The sequence below is a fragment of the Aythya ferina genome (genome assembly GCF_964211825.1).
Source record: "Aythya ferina genome assembly, chromosome: W".
Taxonomy (NCBI): Eukaryota; Metazoa; Chordata; class Aves; order Anseriformes; family Anatidae; genus Aythya; species Aythya ferina.
The window spans coordinates 6,548,390-6,565,087 of record NC_140313.1 but is presented as its reverse complement, the minus strand read 5'-3'; the positions used below and the strand labels follow the sequence as shown (position 1 = coordinate 6,565,087).

General features: G+C 42.8%; 2 long non-coding RNA genes across 4 annotated transcripts in view; both read left to right on the top strand.

Moving 5' to 3' along the window:
• Window positions 1-11,542, top strand: part of LOC311426445 — a 93,923-nt gene extending 82,381 nt beyond the window's left edge. The window contains exon 2 of the long non-coding RNA XR_014686763.1: window positions 11,000-11,542. This is a non-coding gene — a long non-coding RNA (uncharacterized lncRNA). The remainder of the gene's footprint in view (window positions 1-10,999) is intronic.
• Window positions 1-16,698, top strand: part of LOC311426372 — a 265,382-nt gene that overhangs the window by 135,000 nt on the left and 113,684 nt on the right. The window lies entirely within an intron of this gene.

Genomic DNA, 16,698 nt, shown 5'->3' with positions numbered 1-16,698 from the left:
TAGTTTCCGGAATACAAACCCTCCTACTGGAGCATGTGTATCAGTCTCTGGTGGTCCCTCTGGGGGTCTCTCGTGCTGAAGACTCATAGTCTTCCTCCCTCTTGTCCTTCTCCTTTGTCCAACTTGGCTCTATGTCAGAGACTTGTGCAACGTCCCCTGCAAGCTTTGTCTTTTAGTTGTTCTTCAGCTCTCTCCGTCTCCTTAATCTCCTGGCCAGTTATCAGAGACTTGCATAGTGTCCCATGCAATAGTCATAATAGTTAGCAGTTATTCTGAAACCCCCCAGATATCAGAGACTTCAAGGAAAAGCCTACAAATACATTTCCCTTCAAGCTCTCTATTGACACGACTTGCTAAAACATTCCTTTGCAAGATACAAGAACTATATACATTAACCACTCTGTTTTTCTTAGACTTGTGCTTATACAAGGGTATGTAAGACAGAAGGTCACATTCATCATACCATGCGGCCCTAGCATTGTTCCATACTGACACGAATCAGATAAACATATTTCACAATCCCCCATCTCCTTTTTCATGGCATTGATTCGTGTTTTCCTTTCTAATCAAGTCAATACTTGCCAAAGTTATACCAATTGATACCAATTCTGGATCTTTATTTGTTTTTTTTATCATCAGAGAATGGGTTTTCTCTTTCCCTGGTTCTGGGTCAACAGGTACCGCAGATATTTGCATTCCTTGTATTCCTTGTATTGAGTGTATTAAGTATGGAATTATTAACAGTCCTCCACATATCCCCAATACAACCACCCTTATTTTAGCAAACCAATCACCACCCATAAAGCCACCTCCCATAATCCTCTTAGATCGATTCCATTCCAAATTTGAACTGGGACACGTGCAATTTTCTTCATTTCTTTTACAAGTTCATTTACAGCTTTTCTTTCTGTTGTGGTTTAACCCAGTGGGCAGCTAAACAACACATGGCCGCTCGCTCGCCTCCCCCCCTCCTTCTCTGGGATGGGAGAGAGAAACGGGAAAGTGAATCCTGTGAATTGAGATAAAGACAAGAAAATAATAACAACAATAATAATAATGACAATAATGATGATAATAGTACTACTAGTAATAATGTGTACGAAACAAGTGATGCACAATGCAATTGCTCACCACCTGCTGTCCGATGCCCAGCCTAACCCCGAGCAGTCCGGCCCTCCTCCCAGCTCTTGCACCCCCAGCCTGGCCACTGGCAGGACAGGGTGAGAAGCTGAAACGTCCTTGGCTTGGTGTAAGCACTGCTCTGCAACAATTAAAACATCAGCATGTTATCAGCACTCTTCTCATCCTAAATCAGAACATGACATTCTATCAGCTACTAGGAAGAAACACCCTCATCATCAATCTTTGAACAGCAATTACTAAAGTTAAATTTTCCACAGACTTCTCCTTCTTGTGCTAGTAAATAATCCAAAGCTAAGCAATTTTGATACAAAGCAGTTCTCATCTTGGTATTTTGCTTTGCAATTAATCCAAGTGCCTCTCCGGTTTTATTTATAACTATTTCTATTACAGCTTGTAACCTAATTATTCTATTAAGTATATATATTGGGGTCCTATAGCCCCAGGATCCGTCTTCTGCCCATGTAGCTGGACCATAATAGGCAAACACCTTCAATCAAGGGGTTGGGCCCGCTTTCAGGGTCGATTCAGGCTTGTGTTACTGTTCAGCCTGTCAGGGTGATCCAGCTCCTGGAAAACGAATCACAATTTTATAAGGGTTTAAAAAAAGAGGTTCTTATGTTATTTTCTCGGGACAACCTGACCTTTGTGTGGGAGAAGTTCGGTCGAGGCCCTCTCACTCAGCAGTCAATACCCATAGGGGTTGCCTCCCTCGGTAGACCATACACACTGCAGTGGAGGGTCTTGCCCTGGTCTTGCCTTCTCCCTTTCCTCCCTTCAGGCTTGTCCCCTTTATTTGGCATCCTTACTTCATGCAGAGCCTCGTTGCCAGAATATTAGTTCTTCCTTAGCTTGAGTTTCAGTTTCCCAGGAGCGGACTCAACCCTCCAAGTTTCGGTAGTTACTGGTCCTTTTATTCTGGATGTGTGGGTCCAACCCCTTTCTGCTGTTCTCACAGCTGTTTCAGTAGTCAGTAAAACAAGGTACACTCCCTCTCATCAGGGGTTCAGTGATTCTTCCCTACAGGTTTATTTATTAAGACCTTGTCTCCTGGTTGTATCTTATGAATAGCAAACCCTAAAGGTGGTGTTTGAGCCATCATTCCAATTTCTCTTAGCTCTTGTAATCTCCTTCCAATAGTAATTATATATTTCTGGATGCTACGATCCTCAACTACATTGTTCCCTAGAAGCATCCCTTGAGAATAAGGCATATCATATAACATTTCATATGGTGATAATCCAGTCTCACTTTGTGGTTTAGTTCTTATGTTTAAAAGTGCCAATGGTAAGCATTTCGTTCATCTGTGGCTCGATCATTAATTTAGCCAATTGTTGTTTTATTGTTTGATTCATTCTTTCTACTTTCCCTGAGCTTTGTGGGTGCCATGGAGTATGGTATTCCCACTGAATACCTAATGATTGACATAATAATTTTATTATTTTAGAAGTAAAGTGTGTGCCCTGATCAGAATCAATGTACTGGATTATCCCATATCTAGGTATCAGGTGTTCTAATAGAATTTTTACCACCATTTGTGCTGTAGCTCATGCTACGGGATAAGCTTCTACCCATTGTGTTAAATGATCTACTATTACCAATAGATATTTCATCCTCTCTACTTTGGGCAATTCAGTGAAATCAACTTGTACTTTCTCGAAAGGCCTATAAGCTGTTTTGTTTTTTTTTTTTTACAGTGCTGAAGTAAAGGTTTATTTGCTCCTACTAATCACCAACAGGGTGTCGCTATTTATTTCATTGACAATTAAAGCCTCCACAGTAGTTAAAAAATACTTAAATTGTCACTGCTCTACACATAGGCAGAAAGGTTGGGTGTGTGAAGCCAAACATACATGTTAACACTGTGAAAACTCGTCCCCTCTCTATTACTTTTAGCAGTAGTTACGCTTTTGTTACACGGGTGCAAATAAAGACACAATTGCTGTTTTTTTCCAAAGTAGTTGAAATTAGGTACTAATTTAGGAGATGTAAGGTTTCCTACTCAATGAATACATAATTCAGGCAAAGTCTTGTAGTAACACAGATCTATATTTCAACAACATAATAATCCAATCATTTCTTTAAATGCAGCTGAGTATTAACTGTTATCACAGAAGCAGACAGCACATCCTCCCTCATTGCTCAAAGACTGGGTCTTCTTCAGGAAAAGGAAGCGTCTAAACTCTATTTGAAAGTGTGACATAAACTGTAAATGTTGTAGACCACAATTCTACATGTCCAAAATATTAGTTTAAAAAAATAATACTGTATTAAGAAAGTCACAGGAAAATTAAATCAAGTCTAGATAAACAGTGAATGTGTTTGGAAAGATAGGGCCGGTGATTGCTTATGGAGCAGAAGCAGCCTACCAGAAGGCATATGAAACAAAGACATTATCAAGCACAGGTTCTCAAAAGTCCTTTCCAATTCCCAAAAGACTTGGACCAACATCTCCAGTGCATTTGCAATTTCAGTCGGTTTTCCCAGTGACATCCACAGTTGCAAACTGTGGGTTTTCTATAGATCTACATGTAATAAATGTGGCTGCTTGTTGAAATTCTTTCTTATTTATCTTGATATAGTATAAACTCACTTTAGGATAGAATAAAGCTTGTGGTTTGATATTGTATAAACTTACTTTAGGATAGAATAGAACTTGTGATTAAAAGTTAGCAAGGACAAAGTAAACAACATCTTGTTATCTGTAGACCTTCTGTTACGTTTAAGCATTTTGTTATTTGAAAACACCCCATTATCCGTTAACACTCAGTCAGGCTGAGACTTGAGATAACTTGAGTCAACTGTCTGTTATGTCTTGTTAACTGAGACATCCTGTTATCCGCCGACCCCCAGTTAAACCGAAAGACAACTCAGCATTTTTACAGCCTGGAAAACAACTGATTAAGAAAGTGCATTACGAGGAAGGCCTACGGCCTTCCTCCCAAAGACCACTGCCCACATCCTGGAGACCCTGGCCCACAATTCTTGGAAGGCTTTGCGCAAGCGCAAGGACTGATAAGCTAATTAGCATACGAAGCGAGGGTAGGCGGGGTTAGGTAATGAATATGTATAGGTGTTAATTGAATATTCATTGTTTCGCTGTATAAACACGAGATAGTTTGTCACTTCAAACATGCACGATAGGCGGAAGGATCCCCCGTGCATCCAGCGCTGCAATAAAGAATATACCACTTAAAGAAATTTCGGCTTTGATCTTTAAATCAATCTTCTGATAAGTTATGCAATGTTGTGTAATTTGCTTTGCTATTTCAAAAAACAAACAAACAAACAAACAGTGCAACCAAATTGTTTTAGTAAATGATCACTTAACGCCTTTGTACCCCAATGTGTTTGTGCATGCAAATGTCCCAATATTTGCTTCACATAATCTTTTGGCAATATCTCTTGCCTGTCTGGCAGTGTCCATTTTCCTTGTTCTAATTTAGCCCCTATTTTCTCCAGTTTCGTTTGTTTGTTTTGTTTTCCATTGCATTTCATAGTCGGACCAAAAATTCCATAGGGGTTTCTTTTGGATTTTGTTGGAACAGATTCTCAATTCCCAATTTAACCAGATTTTGGTATTTACCGTTCATTATTTCCAGGGTGACTATAGTCTCAGCGTGGGGTCGGTTAGGGGAATGCAATCGTCAACAGTTCCCTGAGCGGTCTCATTGGCAATCTGAGCTCACTCATAAACTCAAGTTGTTTTAAAGGTTAACTGCTTTTCTGTTTCCATGACAACTCTCTCGGACCCATCATGGTCCCTCTGCCCCAGAGGGCTCACACCGGTGATTTTGAGATCACAGCCTCCTGTTGAGGCAGAACTATTAACATTCCTACATCCTCTTTCCCTGCTCATTCAACTTCAAACAGCTCTGTTAAATACTACATGTCACACCTTTAACACCGTCAACAACTCTTTTAACCCTTCCTTTATTTTTCTCCAGCCTGTATTTTTCTCATGCCAACACCAAAGGCTAAATCAGGGGCCAAGTTAATTCCACTCCTTTTCCCTCTAAGATGCTGAAACAACATACCAGTATAATACATTTAATCCTATTTTCCTTCTCTCCTCAAAACCAACATTAATTGCAAGATAGTGTTATAGTCGACTGATCCATAAAGTGGCCATTTAGTTTATATAGTGGCCACCACTGATTGCAATACTCAGTGAAAGTCCTCTTCCTTTCTGTGCCCCCAGTTCTAACAATATCCTTCGAATGTGCCAATGTGCACCCAAGGAGGCTTTCTTTAAAATGTCTTTGTTTTGGATATTACCCATTTCCTTGATTTCCCATTCCCTTTTATTTGTTTATTTATTTATGTATTTATTACTATTCCTTACTAGTTACTGTCCTTTGTTTCAATTTCCAGGCAAACCTTTTTACTGCGGGTTTTTACTATCTTTTCCTAATCTTCTTCCCAAATGTCCCAATTCTCTGGGATTAAACTCTTCTTCCCACATACAAATTTTACTATTTCAAATTATTAACGAGCCCCGTTTCAATCATAAATCCACGGAACTTCAGGAAAACAGCTGGAGCACGCAGCCTTCAGTCTTCTAGACAAACATTACCACCTTTTCCACAAAAATTTACATTTCAACAGGACCGAATTTCAAGCTGAATGCCAATTTTTCTCATGCGCTTTGTTAGTAAGCCCATACAAAACAAGGAATCACTCCTGTGTATCTGTCAATATGGGGGTTTAAAAGGTATTGACGCCTAAATAAACTCGCTCAGGGCTCAAGCCCGAACCACCAAAGAAATGACTCTCTCCGTTCTACCGCTTTGATAATCAGTCAGCCCCCTTCCCCCCCCCGCCAGTACTTGGGAAACTGACCAAACACTGCAGCAAATACACCAACACTTCTCAACTGTTAGTTACTTAGATAACGCTCCCACCTTTTTTCTTGTCACACTCAAAGCATTTAAGAGAAAAAATAGGATCACAAGATATACCACCAGGCCCATATATTAGGCACCACCAATCAACACTTGGATAAAACAGCACTTCTTTTCGGTCTGTCACGCACTTCGTTCGTCTCCGCCCACTCCCCTTGCGGAGAATAGGGAACCACGGATCGGAACTCCTCACTCGTTTTGCAGCGACGCTGCGTCTCACTCACACGGCACAATCACGCAATCACACAGAGAGGCCTCTAGCACATCTCATTCATACCACAAGAATATAATTTAGAATGATAACCAACCAAATAAGTATTGTCTCTGACTGTGTTCTTCGTGGAGTGACTTATTCCACTTTGTTTCAAACCCTCACACTTACACAAATACTTTCAACACAAAATACCTGGACATTTAAGAACAAGACATACAATTATTAACACTCCAGTTAGTATCCCTCCAGCAGCTAAAAACATACCGTTTGTCCGCAGCTTCAGATCTTTGTCTGCTCCCGCGGTGAGCAGCTGAGAGTGGAGTCCCCTCTGAGCAAAATACTCAGGGTGCACCTAGGGGCGTCCGCGCCGCAGCCGATCCCGCAGCCGAGCAGAGTGTCTCCTGCCTGGCTCACCAAAATGACTCACAGAAAGCTGACTCCACAATCAGTAAGATTGTAAAGTAGGTATGTTTACTCAGTTCTGGGCGGCACCGGGGGGGGGTAGTCCCACCAAAGTCGTGCACGCCTAATGTGGCAACTTGCTTTGGTTATATCTAGTAAAGAGTTACATATACATGAAGTTTCCCAACACTCCTATACATATGCATAACCTGTCCCTTTGTGAACAGTCCTCCTTATCTCAGACCCCTTGGTTAAAGTCCGAATCATGAGGTTATTTTGATCTGGTTCTCGGGGTCCGAGGGGCTCCTGTAATCTGGAGGTCTAAGCGCAACACAAACACAGTACATCACAAATGTAGCACATATTCATTCTTAATCAATCGCTCTCTAATTTCTAATTCCAATGTTTCAGCTGCAGCATACTTGCTCTCTTCTGGATCCACGGTTATTCTACTATGTGAGAAACACTCCGTAGCCAATAACTTAGGCTCAGGCGAGGATCTCAGTGAAGTAGTCATTTATTCGCGATTGCAATGGCGGGCGCCCCACAAGCAGGAGAGAGCGCATCTACTAGTTCCAAAACACAGTTTATATACCTTTTGATGGCAGGACCCTCCCCTGTTTCCCCACTGAGTGGGTAATCCAGATTCACAATCTATCTGATGCTTCACAAACAATGCATGGCCTTCAGTCGCCGGCCTGTTAAATTTCAAATTTCTTTTGACATTTTTACTGCTTGAAGTGGTAATGTTTCTTCACTTATCTGACTTGACTTGACACCGTGATTTTCACCTAATTGTCCTAAGGAGTCTGATTGTCTGCATTTTACAAGGTCGCCTGCTAAACTTTCTTATCACTGTAAGCATATCTCAGTACCACATTCCCTCCTTCTAAACAATGTAACTCTGCAAAAACAACATTTCTATTCCCACAATTCCCCCCTTTTCTTTTTTTTTATAAACTGTTGATTTTTGCAAAAACTCTTTTTATTTTTATTTATTTATTTATTTTAAGTGTAATTTGGTAAATATCTTCCTCTTCTTCACTTTCTTTGCTCTCCATTTCCTCTAATATCATTTTATCTGAGTAGGGTGGTGGATCTATGGTCATTTGTTTCAATAATGTGGTTTCAATTAACCGCTGGACAAGTCCCCTTACACAGGGGATAACGCAACAGCCAATAGCTGTCAAAACTCCTGCTACTATAATCAAGGATGTAAATATGGACATTACCATCCCTTTCCATTTACCAAACCAAGATTTCAACCATCCTGTGATGGAAGTGTCTGCTCCCGAATTTTCTGCTAATTCATTGGCAAGGGTGGTAAGCCCTTGCAATGCTCTTGTTACTGTGCCATCCGGGGCAGTATTGTTACAGATAAAAGTACAATGGTTGCCCAGCATCACGCATACACCACCCTTCTCCACAAGCATCATATCTAATGCTACCCTGTTTTCCCAAGCCATTTTGCTGATGGCATCTAGTTGTTCAGCGATTCCTCTCATCACATCCTTGGTATAATTGATGAATCTCTGCTGATTATAATAGAAATAATTAATCCAATCCACATTTTTATTGATTGTTACCCACCAGAACAGTAACTCAAACCCTGCAGCAATTTAATTTCTGGCTTTATGTTCATCCCGAACTCCTCTAGGTACCCCAACAGAATCTATGTATACTCTATCATCAAATGATATTCCTAAGCCTCCTTTACTTCTTCTGGGTATTTGTGATGTTTCTCTTTCAAATGCCAGGGTGAAGGGTATAACTGATTGAACAAGTGCACAAGTGCCTTCCCAATTAGATGGTAGGGTGGACCGTAAGATCTTCCCTCCACTGTACCACCAGAGATCTGCCCTGGGGATCTCTAGTCTTGAGCAGTTTCCCATCAAGTCCTTGGTAGCACAAGGCAAATTCTCCCAGATGCCAGGTAGCACTCACACCCTGCTGTGAGAGGCAAGCTGTATGGTTACCTATAGCTGTAGAGAATGCAGGGGGAACTGCGATATTGCTATCATGCAAGAAACAGCAAAGAGAGACTTACAGGCCTCATTTCCCCAGGCAGTCTTTTCTTGGTACAATGCAATCATACATCGCATCCCTTGGGAGTCTTTGGTCCACCCCCATGGGAAGGGCACTATCTGGGCAATCGGTCATCCCGAGGCACAAGCATAGCAGTAGCTACGATTGAGACTCTGGACAGTATATTTGACCCATTCTATCCAGGCATTCACGTCCCCATACCCTGTTTGAATCTCAAATGTTTGAACTGCCACATTTCAGAGGGCCTCCTGTTTACTCTCCTGTTTTCTCCTTGAGTTTCTCCCTTTCTCTGATGGCAATAGAGGATTGTTTCCATACAGCTATTCTCAATCTGGCTGTTGTGTCTCTCCCAGTTATTTGTTCTTTCTGCTCAATTGTCATTGGGCATTTAAATCTCCACAAGCTAACACCTCACAAGCATCAAACGTGACGGCTTGTGGTACATAACCCTCTGTCACAGTCACCCATATTTTGATGGGGTATCCCGTTTTTGCTATTATCTGGTCATGCCTTTTCCAAGTTACCAATTGACCAAGGCCTTCTCTGAGGCCTAGAATCACTAAAAACAAAATTAGTAATCAATTTTTCCCTGTCATTATTTTTAAACCTTAGGTTTCCAAATAATTATCGATACAAAAATAAGATGTACACTACTACTATAACAACCCCCCCCTTGGGAGCACTGCAGTTCGCTATAGGTCTGTCCTTTCTCTCAATCACAAGTCACACTCATTAGTTACCTGTGAAAATAAAAGGTTAGTTTACAATTGTAAGCTCTTATCCTGCTCAGAGTCCACTACGAGATTTTTCTCTTCAATTTCAACTTCCAACAAGTCTTTTGTAGGAACAGCTTCCCAGGTACTAGCGTCGACAGATGCCTTCACTCAAGTATAGTGAGTCCAACCTTTTTCTGCAGTTCTTACGGCTGTTTCAGTGGTCAGTAATTGTCCTTCCCATTCAGGCCGGAGTTGACTCTTTCCAGGTCCGAATCAGGACCCAGTTTCCTGGATGATGGTGGTGAATGGGGAATTCCAAAGGTGGGGTTTGAGCCAACAACCCACAGGTCCTGAGAGATGACAAAGAAGAAGACAACCCCAGAATACAGTTCTTAAGGAAACTCTCTTATTTTGAATTGTGGTATCTCATCCCTTCTGCCCAGATAGGGCAATCTGAACAGCATCTCATATGGTGAAATTCCTATATCCTTTCTTGGTGCTGTTTAAACCTGTAGGAGTAAGCATTTTACCCAAGGAAGTTGGGTTTCTAACACTAGTTTAGTTAATTGCTTCTTTAATGTCTGATTCATTCGCTCCACCTTCCCAGAAGAGGAGGGGTGCCAGGGGCTGTGAAAATCCCACTCAATCTCTAAGGCCTGCTTTAACCCTTGCAGTAAAGCTTACACCCATCTAGTCACGTGGTCAATTAGGACAAACAAGTAACTCAGTAAAGTTTACCTGTATACTTTGGAAAGGTCAAACCACTGGCTCCCGTCCCCCTCTAGATGGGTTACAGAACACCTTTTTATTTACCTTTTGACATATGGTACATCCTCTACATATGTGCTTCCCTAAAGTGTATATTCCTACACAGACATACTTTCTTAGCACAACATCACACATTGCTTGCACCTCCTAATGACTCTTCTGATGTAAAACAGTTAATATTTGCCTCATTATCACTTTATTCAGCATTTTTCTCCCATCAGGGAGTATCGATTTTCCTTCAGACTTCATGGCTCCTGATTCCTTAAAAAAATCTTTCTTTTAAAACTTTTTAGTTCTTTCTTAATTTTCAACAATTCCCTGAATCCTCTCTGCATTTATTCTGTTTTCCTTCAGACATTAGATGCCTTAAATACCTGACTTCTCCTTCTCCATATTGTAATTTATTTATTTATTTATTTATTAATACTCCCAAGCCCTGCTTTCCCAGAAAGTTGAATAGCTTGTTAGTAGCTTTCTTCACAACTCTTTTCTCCTGTCCTGACAATAGAAAACGATCCACATATTTGTTAACATTAATACCTCCTTGGGAGGTTGTAATTGCTCCAAAATCTTTTGTTATTTAAACTGACCCAAATAGATAGGTGGCCCTGTAAACCCCTGAGGTAAAATTGTCCACCTATATTGTTGCTTCCGCCCCCATTTAAGGGTCTTTCCAGTCAGAGGTGAATATACATGTATGTTTGCTCTCAGGGCCAGAGAGCACTCCATTAATAACACTGTTATTCCAGTCTAACAATTTACTATTTGAATGCCCAATTTAATCATCAAATCCCTTCCCAACAAATTAGTCCTTGCCTTGGGTACATACAATAATTACCCAGTGATCATTTTATCCCCTAGTCTCAGCTTGGTATCCCCCCCAAAGTGGCACTGTTATCCCAGCCCCACTTTTTAGGGTTTCATTAGTTAATTTAATCCCTGATACTTTACAGGTCAGTAATGACCTAGCTGTTCCCCAGTGTATTGGGTTTGATGGCAAGGTTCGGGGGCTGTGAGTAGGGGGGTGGGAAACTGCAGTGGCAGCCCCCGTGAGAAAAAAACCCGGAAGCCTCCCCGTGGCAGATAAGGGACAATTTCATCTGGCCCTAAGGGGCCCACTGCTGCCCAGAGCCAAGCCATGAGCAATACAGTCCGTGCCTCTGTGAGAGCACATCCACGAAAACAAACAAACAAAGAAACAAACAAAAACCTGCTGCTCAACAGCAGTTGGGAGAGCGAGAAACCCCCCCGGAGACACCAAAGTCAGTGCAGAAGGAGGGGGAGGAGGCGCTCCAGGCGCTGGAGCCGAAGCCCCCCTGCGGCCGCTGGAGAGGCCCCTGGTGGAGCAGGCTGTTCCCCCCCACCGTCCCCCTCCCCGATGCTTGGGAAACTGACCAAACACCACAGCAAATATGCAAATATACCAAAACTTCTAGACTGTTACTTAGATAATGCCTACATCCTCTTTCCCTGCTCATTCAACTTCAGACAGCTCTGTTAAATATTACATGCCACACCTTTAACACCTTCAGCAACCCTTTTAACACTTCCTTCATCTTTCTCCAGACTGTACTTTTCTAATACCAGCACCAAAGGCTCAGTCAGGGTCCAACTTAATTCCATACCTTTTCCCTCCAAGATACTGAAACAACATATCAATATAGCATATTTCATCCCATTTTCCTTCTTTCCTCCTTCTTCCACTCCAGATATTCCCATTCGAAGTGGCCAGCCTGGCCACGCTTAAAACATCTTATCAAAGCCTGTCTCTGCTAGGACTCGGGCCACAACACAGGCAGCCTTCTTTGCCTGCCATTCCTTCATCTCTCTTCCTCTCCTTTCCATCCTGGCCCTGACTCCCCCTGAAGATTTTCTTCATCTTTCTCCAACCCTCTGCCTCACTACCCGCTGCACTGTCAATACCATTAGTTTCGCTCTCTGCTTTTCCTTCTCATCTCCCCTCCGGACACACACCTCCAGGGCCTCCCGCAGGAGGGTCCCCCAGTGACTGTTCACTACATCCCCCCACCTTCTGAAGCATTTTCTGCATATTTTTCCAGGCTTTAATCACACAATGAACTTTCAAGAGCCCTTGGGATACTGGGTCATCAGGTCTCATCCCCAAGTACTTTCTCATTCTGACCCCAAGTCTCTCATATGATTTCTGTGTTGCACACTATTATTATTCCAGCCAGGATTGGCAAGTGGGTATTTCTGCCCTGCCGGTATTACCCCTGGTCCTGGAGGATGAGCTCTTTCCCATTCTTGTATAGCAGCTCTCCTCCTGATCATTCCCATTTCTTTCCCTGTAAACAACATACTTATAGACATAATTCCCTCCCCCAAGAGTATAAATCAGGTCGTAGGAACTGGTCTAATTGTTCAGCTAGGCTGTTGGGGTCCTTGAATAAAGACTTCCTCTCCTTCTTAAAAAGTCCTAACCTCTCTGCTGGTAAGGAGGATGGGGTAGTTCACCTAAGAGGATACACAGTTAGTGTTAGTACTGTTAGTATCAGGGAAGGCAAAATTCTCAACATATCTTCTACCTTGTTCTAATTCTTGCCAGAGCCTAGAGTACAATCCTTCTTTAGGGACAGTGTTAATTACAGTCCCTGTCTCCCTTCCCGGAGTGACTGCTGCTGCCACCAGTTCAATATTAAGATTATAGGGAGCATAACTTGGCTCCTTCTCTGAAAAAGGAATCTTATTGTTTACACATAAATTTAAAGCCTGAATTTTCATCAGACCCGTATTTTGGCCAAAATACTGCTGTTTCCTTAATTGATTCTTTTGTCCAGACTGATACACAATGTTTAACCTGTGTTTTTTTTTTGTTTGTTTTTTTTTTTTTTAATTACTTTTCTTTTACAATCCCTCTAATTTTGGGATTATGTTTCCAATTTCTTATCATTCTTCAGGAAGAACTATTAGTAGGCACTCCCCCAGGGATATCTCCCTGTCCCCTGGAACTCATATTTTCCCATTTTTCCTAACCCTCGCCAGTATGTGCTACAGAAATTTCCCTTCTGCAGTGTACCACACACCAACGTACTGAAAAATGGGGGTGTACCGCCAAGCACTTCCCCGTGCCAGCGTTACCGCACACCTATGAGTTTACCAGATTCCCTGGAACTCGTACTTCCCATCTTTCCTAACCCTCGCCAGTATGTGCTACAGAATTTTCCCTTCTGCAGTGTACCACACACCAACGTACTGAAAGATGGGGGTGTACCGCCAAGCACTTCCCCGTGCCAGCGTTACCGCACACCCGAGTTTACCAGATTCCCTGGTGTACTTCCAAGCACTTCCCCGTGCAAGGATTACCGTACACCAGATTCCCCTGGTGTAGTGCCAGCACTTCCCCGTGCAAGGGCTTACCATACACCAGATCACCCGACCCCCAAGGCAATACTTAATATTTCTTACCTTGGTCTGTGCACAGAGTTACCGGATCGATTCTTAAAAACCCGGAGTGCCTACCTTCTTCCTTTCCCCACTACTTCACGGATCCTGCCTCTTTAACCAGTCTCGGGCCCTCTGTCAGCTTTCCGCAGAACCGCCACCGTCGATGCACAGGACCGCTGAAATCAGCGGGGCATGCCTTCCTGCTGCTGCGGCGGTGGGGCTCCCCAGTAGGTGACTGGATCCCGGACGAGCCCCCAAATTGTGAGAAACACTCCGTAGCCAATAACTTAGGCTCAGGCGAGGATCTCAGTGAAGTAGTCATTTATTCGCGATTGCAATGGCGGGCGCCCCACAAGCAGGAGAGAGCGCATCTACTAGTTCCAAAACACAGTTTATATACCTTTTGATGGCAGGACCCTCCCCTGTTTCCCCACTGAGTGGGTAATCCAGATTCACAATCTATCTGATGCTTCACAAACAATGCATGGCCTTCAGTCGCCGGCCTGTTAAATTTCAAATTTCTTTTGACATTTTTACTGCTTGAAGTGGTAATGTTTCTTCACTTATCTGACTTGACTTGACACCGTGATTTTCACCTAATTGTCCTAAGGAGTCTGATTGTCTGCATTTTACAAGGTCGCCTGCTAAACTTTCTTATCACTGTAAGCATATCTCAGTACCACATTCCCTCCTTCTAAACAATGTAACTCTGCAAAAACAACATTTCTATTCCCACATACTATTAACATTAATGTTCAAAGCCTGACAGACCCAGTCCTCCGTGGACCCAAATATCGACCAAAATACATGGGGTCTTAAGGGTTCTTTTGGTCATTCTATCATATAATAATGGACCATTTTTAATTTATTCTTTCATTTTCTGGGGCCCCTATTGTTCCAATTTCTAATCATTATTCCTAATGGACTTTCTGGTATTTTTCTCCCTTTCTTCTGGTCCTTGGTCTTCAATTCTGTCTGACCCATGTAGGAATTTTACTATGGCAATTCCCACAGCCCTTGTTTACCTTAGTAAGAGTGTCTTGCAGGGGGTTTACGACCTATCACCCACCCACGAATCCTATAGGAATCCCTTTGGTCCTTCACCGGCCAAGTCCCTCACGGGAGACTGGAACCACGGTTAGAAGACCTCCACACTCGCTTCGGAACTAAGTTCTGTCTCAGTCACACTCTTACACACACAGGCAACCGAATCCCACCCAACCAAATGGTATACTCCTTAAACACTTAGGACTCCGTCGTCTTCATTCAGATCTTCACGCACAGAATTACAGGCAAAATACAGTGCTGCAGCCGGCAAGGGAGCTCATAAAAAAATCAAAATCTTTGCTTACCTTTATTCAGGTTCAAGATGGCATTAGTCCCGACCTGACTCAAACAGGAGTCACCAAATGGTGGGGCACCTCTCCTAGATCAAATCAGAATTCAGGAACCAAAGCCATCCCGGATGAGCCCCCATTTGTAATAAATGGCTCAGTCTTCAAAATAGGACTATAATCAAAGTTTACAATTTATTAAAGGAATAGAGGTAAGCAAACAGTGCTGGGTGCGTGTGGTGGTTTTACCGTGCTGGGCAGTTAAACCCCACAACCGCTCTCTCACTCGCCCTCCTTTAGATAAGGAGGGGGAGAAATAAAGCAAAGAACAACTCACGGGTTGAGATAAGGATAATTTAATTAAAGGGAAATAATTATAATAATTAAATAAAGACTACCATGAACTAAACAATTTAACTAAGGGGAAATAAAAGGGAAAGGGGAAAAAGGGAGGAAAACAAACAAACAAAATAAATGAAAGCTATATGGAAGTGCAGAGGAAAGAAATTACTCTCTACTTCCCACAAATGAGCGATGATTGACCACGTCCTTGAAGCAAGGCCTCAACGCACGCAGCCGGTGTTCGAGAGGAGGACCGACGTCTTCTCAACGAGAGCCCACCCCTCCCCTCTTCTTCCTGTTTCCACCTTTTATTGCTGAGTGTGACACCACATGGTATGGAATATCCCTTTGATTGGTTTAGGTCAGCTGCCCTAGTGATGTTTCTCTCCTCACTTTTTTGCCCACCCCCTAGGAGGGTTAGAGAAAGGCCCAATGCTGTGCCACTGCTGCTCAGCAGTAGACACAACACTGGTGTGATAACACTGCTGTTCCAGCTACAAGTACAGAGTACGGCACTGAATGGGCTGCTGCCGGGAAAGTTAACATTCCAGCCAGACCCAGTACAACCTCCACCCCTTATTCCATAACATTTGTGTCACACTCAGATCCCCATACTTTAGCATACAAGCATTCTCATCATTATCCCTTGTCCTTTAACAGGACAAGGATTTAACAGGACAGGATTAATAGGCAGATGTATCTTTTCATTCCATAGGTCTTTCTTGGAAAATGTTCATAAGAACTGTTGATGATTAGGTCTTCATCTGCCAAAGTGGCCACTCAAGGCAGGCGGAGTTGGATGTCTGGACACCAGCACCAGCTTAGTTCAAGTCCTTGTTGCACTGCCCGGCTCCTTGCAAAGTTGACCTGTCGTTGATCCTACAGCATCTTCCTACAACATATAACTTAGATTATAGATTAGTTTTCTCTCAATGTCAAATCTCCTTGAGGCACACACTTGATATCCCCATTCTTTTGCATGACCCACCAGGTATACCCTGGTCCTTGGGCAAAGACAATCCCACGAGTGGGTTTGCCTTTTCCCGAGGCAGGAGCAACCCACACTGCCTTCCCCATCCACCTTCCTATATGCACTACGGGAACCTTAGCTCCTTTCACAGTGTGTAGGGGTTTTGTTTCGGCAGGACCAGCACGGCTGTCAGACCCCCTATTGTTAACTAGCCAAGTGGCTTCTGGTAGATTTGTGTCCCATTGTTTCCACGTCCCAGCACCTAATGCTCGTAACATAGTCTTTAACAGTCCATTGTACCTCTCAACCTTCCCAGAGGCTTGTGGGTGGTAAGGGATGTGGTACACCCACTCAATACCATGCCTCTTTGCCCAGGAGGTAACAAGATTGTTTCGGAAATGACTCCCATTGTCAGACTCAATTCTCTCTGGTGTACCATGACGCCACAATACTTGTC